The sequence below is a fragment of the Cynara cardunculus genome (genome assembly GCF_001531365.2).
Source record: "Cynara cardunculus var. scolymus isolate 2C chromosome LG 13, CcrdV1, whole genome shotgun sequence".
In the NCBI taxonomy this organism is placed as follows: Eukaryota; Viridiplantae; Streptophyta; class Magnoliopsida; order Asterales; family Asteraceae; genus Cynara; species Cynara cardunculus.
Window position 1 is genome coordinate 23,388,336 of NC_037540.1, and position 9,920 is coordinate 23,398,255.

Here is a 9,920-nt window from a genome sequence, read left to right on the forward strand (position 1 = left end):
ATCATTAACACTCATATCCTAGCCAAGATAAAGACTGGTCTAGGTTTTTCCTATGATAAGGAAGACAGTGTCACTAACAGGTCCTTGCTCAAGTTTGGCACATTTGTCTCTTCTATTCCTGACACTTCTTCCTCTCAATTCTCTTTCACTGAGAGTCATCTTTATGGAACTCCTTCAAGTTCAGGTTGCAAAGACAAGGGTAAATCCACTATCAAAGCACCTTTTCCTAAGAAGGCCAACAAGTCAAAAACATCCAAAACTATTCCTTCAGCTTGTGCACCTCCTCCTCCTTCTTCTTCTTCTTCTTTTTCTTCTTCAGGGACCAAGAAATATGAACCTCTCAAAAATCTAAGTCTCAGCTCAAGGTGAATGCTTCACCTAAGCGCTCCAAATCCTTAAAAGTTCCTCCAAGAATTACTGAGAAGGGAATCCTTGGAGCTTGTCCCTCTTCTAATCTAGTACTTCTTGGCCCTAAAGCTATAAAGCTACCTTCAGCTATAGGAAGTGTAAACACTGTGGTGAAACTACAGACATTGTCAATAAGTGTCCTTCTGCTGCCAAGGCTGGTCCCCCAGCCAAGGGCAAGAAAATATCTAAGGCTGAGAAATCAAGCAAAGCAAAATCTACCACTAAGGTTGTTAAAGCAACTAAGGTGAAGAAAACCACTAGAGCCTCCTTTTCAGGCTCAGTGAAGACAACTATCTCTCTAGCGTCAGAGGTTGTTCCTATTTCCACTAAAACCTCTTCAGATTCAGTGAAGTCGTTTGTTGACAATGGCTCTTCAGTTTCAGTAGATGATGCTTCTAACTTTGCTGGACTGAAATAGAATGGGTACCAAAAGCATTTTTCAATTGTTCCGTTGTGCCGAAAGTCAAAGGCATATGGTATCTTGATAGTGGATGCTCAAGGCACATGACCGAAGACAAATCCCTACTCATCGACTACAAGAAAGAAGAGCCGTGACCTTTGGAGGTAACAGAAAAGGATATACTGGAGGTTTTGGTATATTAACCAATGGTGCAACCACATTCAGACTGTTGCATACATTGAAGGACTGAAGCAAAACCTCATCAGCATCAGTTAGCTATGTGACAAAGACTACACAGTGAAGTTCTCCAACAATTCATGCTATGTCTATGACAAAGATGATAAGGTTGCCTTAACCAGTTCTCATCTAGAGAATGTCTACATCATCAACATGGATTCTTATCTCACTGAGAATAGTTGTTTCCTCTCTAAAGCTTCGTCAGATATCAACTGGCTGTGGCACAAAAGGTTTTCTCACCTTAACTTCAAGAGACTCAGCGAGTTGTCTAGAAATGATATTGTCATTGGTCTTTCTCAACACTCCTTTGCAAAGGAATTTCTTTTCTCAGCGTGTAAGAAAGGAAAACAAACAAAAGCTAGCTTCAAGTCAAAGAAAATCTCTTCAGTGACATCGCCTCTTCAACAATTGCACATGGATCTCTTTGGTCCAGTGAATGTACAATCTATTGCTGGAAAAAAGTATACCCTCGTCATTGTTGATAAGTATTCCAGTTACACTTGGGTCTTCTTTTTCAGATCTAAAAGTGAAGCACCTGAAGACATCATATCGTTCATCAAGAAGATAGAAGTACTTAACAATAATAAAGTACGGTATATTAGAAGTGACCATGGTACTGAGTTGAAAAACAATACTATGGATAACTTCTTTGAGGACAAAGGAATTTCTCACAACTTTTCTTCAGTGATAACTCCTCAGCAAAATGAGGTCGCTGAAAGGAGAAATCGAACAATCATCGAGGTTGCTCGATAAATGCTTAGCGAGTCCCATCTCCCTACTCATTTCTGGGCTGAAGCTGTCAACACCCTTGTTTCACTCAAAATCGGTCGCTGATCGTTAAGAGGTTCAAGAAGACAACTTATGAAATTTTCCATGGCAGAAAGCCCTCTATCAGCTTTTTACATATCTTTGGTTGCACGTGTTATATTCTCAACAACCGTCATCAACTAGGAAAGTTTGATCCCAAAGCTGATGAAGGAATCTTTCTTGGATATTCTTTAGTGTCCAAAGCCTTCAGAGTATTCAACAACGACGACAGACAATAAAAGAAACTATTCATGTCACCTTTGAAGAATCTCAATTAGCTAATTCTGAACCCATCATAAATGATGACGAAGAATTAGAAAACCGGATGTTTTCTCATTTTGGACAACCTGAAGCTTCCTTCAGTGTTCCTCTCAACACTGAGCCCCAGAAGCAGAAGATGATCCATTTATCATTTCAGTTGCAGCTAATCACACCAACGTGTCTTCTTCGGAGATCGTTGTTGTGCCCATTAGCTGTGTTCCTCCTTCTACTTCAAACGTTGATCAATCAGTGAATGAAATGCCTTCAGCATATGAACCTATTTCAGTCACTAATTCTGAGGCTTCTTTAGCAATTGTTCCAATCACTGAAGAATCTGCAGCTGAAGCCTCATCCTCTGAACCTGAACATCTTTGCTCAGATGATAATCCTCTACCAAATCAGCGATGGACTAAAGACCATCCAATTCGTGAAATTCTTGGTGATCCAAGTACAGGTATTCAGACTCGTTGTGGTCTAGGTAATATCTATCTCATTGTCAACAAGTTAGATGAAGAAGGTGTGGTAACCTGTAACAAGGCTTGACTTGTTGCTCAGGGTTATAGACAAGAAGAATGGATCGACTATGACGAGACCTTTGCACCAGTGGCTAGACTCGAAGCAATTCAGCTCTTTCTAGCCTTTGCTGCCCATAGAGACTTCAAAGTCTACGAAATGGATGTAAAGAATGCTTTCCTTAATAAAAAACTTCAAGAGGAAGTTTATGTTGAACAACCTCTAGGGTTTCTTGACCCTAAGTATCCAAACCACGTCTATCATTTGGATAAAGCTCTTTATGGGTTAAAACAGGCTCCTCGTGCCTGGTATGATACCCTCTCTTCATTTCTCATCTCTAAGATATTTGTCCCTAAAAAGATTGACCAAACCTTATTTCTAAGGAAAGTTAAAGCCTGTAAATGTAACTGTTTATAGAGGAATGATTGGTTCTCTGTTGTATCTCACAACTAGTCGACCAGATATCATGTATTCTACTTGCTTATGTGCATTATATCAATCTGAACCTAAGGAATCCCATCTGATCGCTGTAAAATGCATCTTCAGATACATGAAGGGAACTCCTAACTTGGGTCTCTAGTACCCTAAGGGTTCAAGTTTTGACCTAATAGGTTATTCAGATAGTGATTTTGCAGGTTGCAAGATCGATAGGAAAAGCACCAGTGGAGGCTGTCAGCTTCTAGGTGGAAAGTTGGTGAGCTGGACAAGTAAGAAGCAAAACTCAATGTCCACTTCAACCGCTGAAGATGAATACATAGTTACTGGAAGTTGTTATGCCCAAGTCCTTTTGATGAAAAACGAGTTGAACGACTACGATCTTCAGCTCTCATAGATCCCTATCTATTATGATAGTATCAGTGCTATTGCAATTGCAAACAACCCTGTACTTCACTCTAAGACCAAACATATAGAGATCAGATATCATTTTATCAGAGATCATGTTATAAATGGTGATATTGAACTTCACTTTGTTCCCACTGATTACCAACTCGCTGACCTTTTCACCAAGCCTCTTCATGAGTCAAGACTTAACATCTTGATCAACGAACTGGGAATGCTAAACGCTGAAGAATAATTTTCTTCAGCTATACGCATTAATCAGTAGGTGAAATGATTCAGTACTCTATCCCTATCACTGGATTCTTGAGTAAATGTATCTATTCTCTCTAAGGTATGTATACTCGTTCTTCTTCATTAAAACTTAAAACTATCACTAAAGTTTTCCTTCTTTAGTGATCAAAAAGTTCTAAAAGTTTGTTTCAATGATTCATTCTATCGCTGAACATTTTATAAATATATCCTTTATACTTAACTTTTTTCTTAAAATCAAAATGATCATTGAACCTTTCTACCTTCATTGATTCTAATGTTTTTAAAAGTTAGTTTTAGTGATTCTCTCACCACTGATTCTTTTTATGGAAATATATTCTTCTAAGATATTTTTCTTTCTTAAAACAATCACTGAAATGAACCGTCTTAATGACGATATTATCTATTACCAATATGAATCGCTTTGAGACGCGCAAAAAGGTCAGACACACGCGACCTCCTACAACTTCCATCCAACAATGGATGAGAGCGTACCATATTTTTCATTATGGCATTTCCTCAACAGTCGCATTTTCCTCTCTCATATTTCTTTTCTCTCTCCTCCTACCTATAAATATGAGATCTCTTCCCTCATATTTTCTTTACGCTTTCAAAATATTTTGACGAACCTCTGCCAAAAAGAAATTGCAAGCAAGAACTCTCAAAGAACGTTCGAGTCCTTTGACCTTCTCCTCTAAAAACTCCAAGGTCGATAACTTATTCTTTAAACTTTGAATTGTTTTCTTCTTCTTATGAAACTGTTGTTTGATCTTTTAAGAACCTTTTTCTCTTAAAACAAAAACAGAAAGATTAATAAAACATTATCTTTCTTGGTTATAATCTAAAGTTTCAAAAACACTATTCTTCTTGAAAAACCCTAATATCTTCTTTGTGGATTTTTCAAAAGATGTTTTATTGTACTAAAACTTAAAAAGATCAAAATCAAGTCTTGGACTACTACTATAAATTGTTATATCTTATTTCTTAACAATAACAGAAAATGGCTGCCAAGAATGTAAACTTCTCCGTGGAAGACGTTTCCTTCAAGGCCAACAACCATATTGCCTTGTTGGATATTCCTACCAACAAATCTATATACGAGGACGTTGCTGCTTTCTTAGGATGTCCCCCATTGCCTGTACTCTCACCCATGAACCCGTCATGGTAAGGGAGGCCCTTCGGCAGTTCTGGATGACCACTAAAGTGGTGCAAGAAGAAGACAAAATGGTCAACAGATGGAGAAAATCTCCTTCACCTTCAACCGGATAACCGTGAGTTTTGGCGTGACCACTCTTAGGCACACACTCCGTTTCCCCAAGGGTCCATTCGCAAGGGACCCTACGACTAAAGAAATCATCGCCTGCCTTGATGACATTGGCTACCAATGGCCAATGAAGAAGGACTCCAGCGAGCCTCTCAAATCGCTATCCAAATAGATAAGAACCGCATGTCTGCGGTGTGGCAATTTATGTTTTCTCACTTCATACAAAGTATGGGTGGAAAAACTGGCAGTCAGGATTAGGTATCTAGGGTTACTCTCACAATCAGTGTCTCATTCGTCTGTCGTCGACCGATCAACTTCCCTATAGTGATCTTTGACAACCTGGCGCTCAAGTTGAATAAGCGCGAGAGGGAGAAAGTGGTTCCTTACACTCACTTTCTGTCGATGGTTTTCGCCAAGATCATTGGCAAAAAATACTCCAAGGAAGGTTACCTTCCTGTTTGTAAACTTGGATCCAGGATTCTGAATCAGAAGCTAAGGGATGGAGATGTTGCACTTTCCTCTATGGTGCAATATTCTTCAATTCCTCTTTCTTCCTCTCCCTCCAAGGTGGTCAGGACAAGGGAAACCCCCCCCCCCAATTTTAACCCAACCACCACAACCCTCAACCGACTCTTGGTTCTCCTTCGAGGACCAAGAGGGCCAAAAAGGGGACAACCACATCTCTGGTTGTGACTTCTCAAAAGGACTCAGCTATTGAAACAAGGCTTAACCCCGAGGCAATTTCAGTCAGCGTTCCCAGCTCTTTAGTGATATCTGAAATCACTGTCGTATCAGTGGCTCCTCACCCAACCGGCTGAGTGACCCAAATAGCTAAAGGTGACAATATCAGCGTCACCACTAGAGCTGTAAACGAACCGAACGAACACGAACGGAGGCTTGTTCATGTTCGTTCGTTTAACTTAACTGAACAAACGAATGAACACGAACGGTAAACGAACAAAAATCTTTGTGTTCATGTTCGTTCATTTAGAAATAAGGTGTGTTCGTGTTCGTTTATGTTCGTTCGTTAACATGCTAAACGAACGTAAACGAACGAACATAAACGAACAGGCTAAACGAACATAAACGAACGAACTAAACAAACATAAATAAATATTATTTGAATTCAAAGTAAATAAATAAAATATTATATATTAAATTTAATATATAAACGAACGAATATAAACGATCATTAACGAACGGTAAATGAACGAACGTTCACGAACATAAATGAACGAAGGAGACTCTTGTTCATGTTCGTTCGTTTAACTAAACGAACAAAAAAATTTGTTCATGTTCGTTCATTTATTAAATAAACGAACTTCCCGCCGAACGGTTCACGAATGGTTCGCTGAACATTCGGTTCGTTTACAGCCCTAGTCACCACAACTTAACATCCACTACCAACAGTCTCAACCATCTTCTCCTCCCCTCCTTCCTTGGTCTTTACACATATCTATGAATCATCAGTGACTATCCTCCCTATTGATGAGACACCCACTACTGGACCTGACGTAGCTCCTCTCGAGGCTCCTCAGCAAACTGGTACTTATCCTCTTGAGTGCACCAAGGAGCCCACCAACGTTAATCCCTCAGATAACGTTGACGACCCCTCAGGTACTCCATCTTCCTACCGGTTCAATTCTTCTAAACCTGAGCTTCTTAATGCTCACTCTCATTCTTTTTCAGGTCCTTCTGAGGAACCAGCCATGGAGGAAGAATATGACATGGTTGTGGACGTGAAGCTGCTCCTCCTTGCAGTCGAGATTGTCTTTCATCAAGATGGACGGGATCCATAAAGACATGTCTCGTAGGGACGAAGTCGCTGCTGACCTCTCAGCTGTCAGAGCTGAAGTTCAAGAGGTCAATGGATATTCTCAACACTACAAGTGGCAGTTCAAGCCTATGTTGAGGCTATCGCTGCTCTAACGAGCAAGGCCGATGAAGTAAAGTCCCCCCTTCAAGTCTTTTTGATCACTTATTGAGTCTGATAAATTTGTGTAGTCCACACGATTTATCTTTTTGTGTCTAAACAGAAGCATTCGTTGCTTTATCTTTCTACACTACACAGATTTTGCAAATTATATGTTATTTTGCCGAAACATTCATARATATTCTTTTATAAGATATCRATGATTGAATGGAAGATCTGGTGAGATGAGCCTCATAAAGTCTCATATATACAGTACATCCATTGTACTGAGTATATTTGTTATACTCATAGGCCAATCTTTTTATAAGATTGAAAACAATTTCATACGTTGAAATTGATTGTTACATTTCCATTCCCTTAATTTGTAAAGATTATACAAGTGGATTTGAAAAGATCTGCTTACAATTTCATGAATTGACGGCTTTCGCGGAAGATTTCATTTATTCAGATGTATGATGTAATGATTCTCATTTCATCATAAGGGGGAGTATGAAATAATGAATGAAATGTTCAATACCGAACGATAAAAAGAGGAGTATGTTATAAAGATCTTGGGGGAGTAACATCTATGTCAGTAAAAGACTCAAAAGGAATGTGACTGTAGATTATTACTGAAGATTATTCATTCGCTAAAATGTCTGAGAGTTTTTTGAATGTAAAGATCATCYTTTCAAAAGTTTACTGATAAAGGTTTCTCGTCAAAGAGGTTGTTCAATTATGGAGAAGAATGCTTGAGATTTTATCTAAAGAAATTCTTTGAAGATAACATCTTGAAGTTTATATTTGAAGTTCGWTACTGATCTGTTCTACATTTTCRAAAGAGAAGATCATCGCTATTCTACATTCGAGGGGGAGAATGTTAGAAGATCTTTCTCAACAAACGATTGTCTGAAGATTTCAAGTGAATATTTTTTGAAGTGTTTTGTAGAAGTCATAAAATGCTTAATGTGACAAAGTTCAAACGAGTTTCAATGCGCGCAAATTCTTTCAAGCCTGAATACAAAGGAAGAGAATGTTAGGACTGAAATTCCATGTTAAATTGTATCCGTCTTGAAGATTAATTTTGTCTATAATTGTATAAAAGACATCGTGTTTGACTTTGTGTGTAAAGTTTGACTTTGTCTATAGGGCTCAAGTTTGACCCTATATATATAGTTTGTTTAGTGTAATTTTAGTAAGGAAGCTAATTGTAAAATCAATATACATAATAAAGGTTTGATCAGATTGTGAAGCTTTGACTTTTCCTCTCATCTCTCTCATTATGTTCGTATTGAAGATCTACCAAATCTGCCATGATATGAATGTTTTGATTGAAGATTGATTCTACTGGAATATCAAATTCACCATAATTAGGGGTACGAAGAGGAATTTTTACTCTAGTTTGGTCGAGTGACTCCCTGAGCTGAGTCATCTGCTGGTCAGTAGGAGCGCTAGGGGTTGGGTTCTGAGGGACCCATTTCTCCAGCCGACCGTAGGTAGTTGAGGGGATGGAGAGTTGGTACATTGATGGTATGGTGATTTGGCTAGAAGACTCGTCTTATAAGGGTTCAAGGGGTTTGAAAAGTACGTTGAGATTCTCTTCTTCAGCAACACCTTTGTCTTTGGTGCTCTGGTGCGTTTCTGGAGTGGCCTCACTCTCCCTTTGCTCCCTCTGGGATGCGGAATCCCTAAGGACGACACCTTTCTTGGCAGCAACAGGTTGTTGGTACTGAATCGTGAAGTCATCTTCATCATCGTCTTCATCATCATCATCTAGGTCACTGCCAGAGTCAGGAAGGTTGGGAGACTCACCATCGTCATTGTCATCTTCTTTATCATCTTCTTCCATATCACCAGCATCAACTCCTAAGATGATGGGAAAGTCATCGTCGCGAGCTTCAGTGTCAGCTTGGATGACATCAATATCCTCAGCAATAGAAGCTTCATAGGATGTTGGGATTTCATTAACAACCTTAGCTTCGGGTTCAGCTTCAGCTATAGGAGCTTTGGCTTCAGCTCTAGGAGCTTTGGCTTCAGCTCTAGGAGCTTTGGCTTCAGCTTCCTCGGTTGCTGGAGCAATAGGTTCAGGGGCGGCAGCAGCATTTGAGGATCCAGCGTCAGACCTTATATCCCCCTCTTTGGCAATAGCCCTTGAGCAGCAAGTAGGGAGTTGGTCGACGTTCTGGATTTGGAGCACCATCATTTCCTCTAGTCGTGTTAGAGCGCTAGCTAGGCTAATTGTTGTTTCACATGCTTTTTTAAGCTGGGCGTGGTCATCACCGGTAAAAGGAGGTTGAGGCGCTGGCACTGGTTGATGGAGAACAGCCAAAACTTGTTGTATCAGCTTCGCATGATAGACAAGTTTGGACTTTACTTCATCGGCCTTGCTCGTTAGAGCAGCGATAGCCTCAACATAGGCTTGAACTGCCACTTGTAGTGTTGAGAATAGCCATTGACCTCTTGAACTTTAGCTCTGACAGCTGAGAGGTTAGCAGCGACTTCGTCCCTACGAGACATGTCTTTATGGATCTCGGTCATCTTGATGAAAGACAATCTCGACTGCAAGGAGGAGCAGCTTCACGTCCACAACCATGTCATATTCTTCAGATGGTGAATTGTTTTTTTTTTGAAGTATATAATATTTATATACGGCAAATGCAACAAATAAACTCACACACCCTCCTCACTTTTTGGTGAGGTTTGAACCCTTGACCTCCTAGGAAGCCAAGAGCTACGATACCGCTAAACCGAAGGCGCTTTGGTAATGATGGTGAATTGTTCATGACTCCCTTCTCAACACTTTGTTTTTCGAGTTGATCAAAGACCAAGAAAATATTCCAAAAAAAAAGAAAGTTTGTTGTTCCCTTAGCAGCAAATTTCAGACTTACTAGCATTCTAGAGTTTCCATTTTCCAATCCTTGTGGGAGATGGTAGACCAACAAAAGCTAAACCCCGAAAATTCGGTTTGACAAAGTAACCCCTAAAAACTTAAGACATGAATCGAATATATTTAAATTAATTTAATCTAA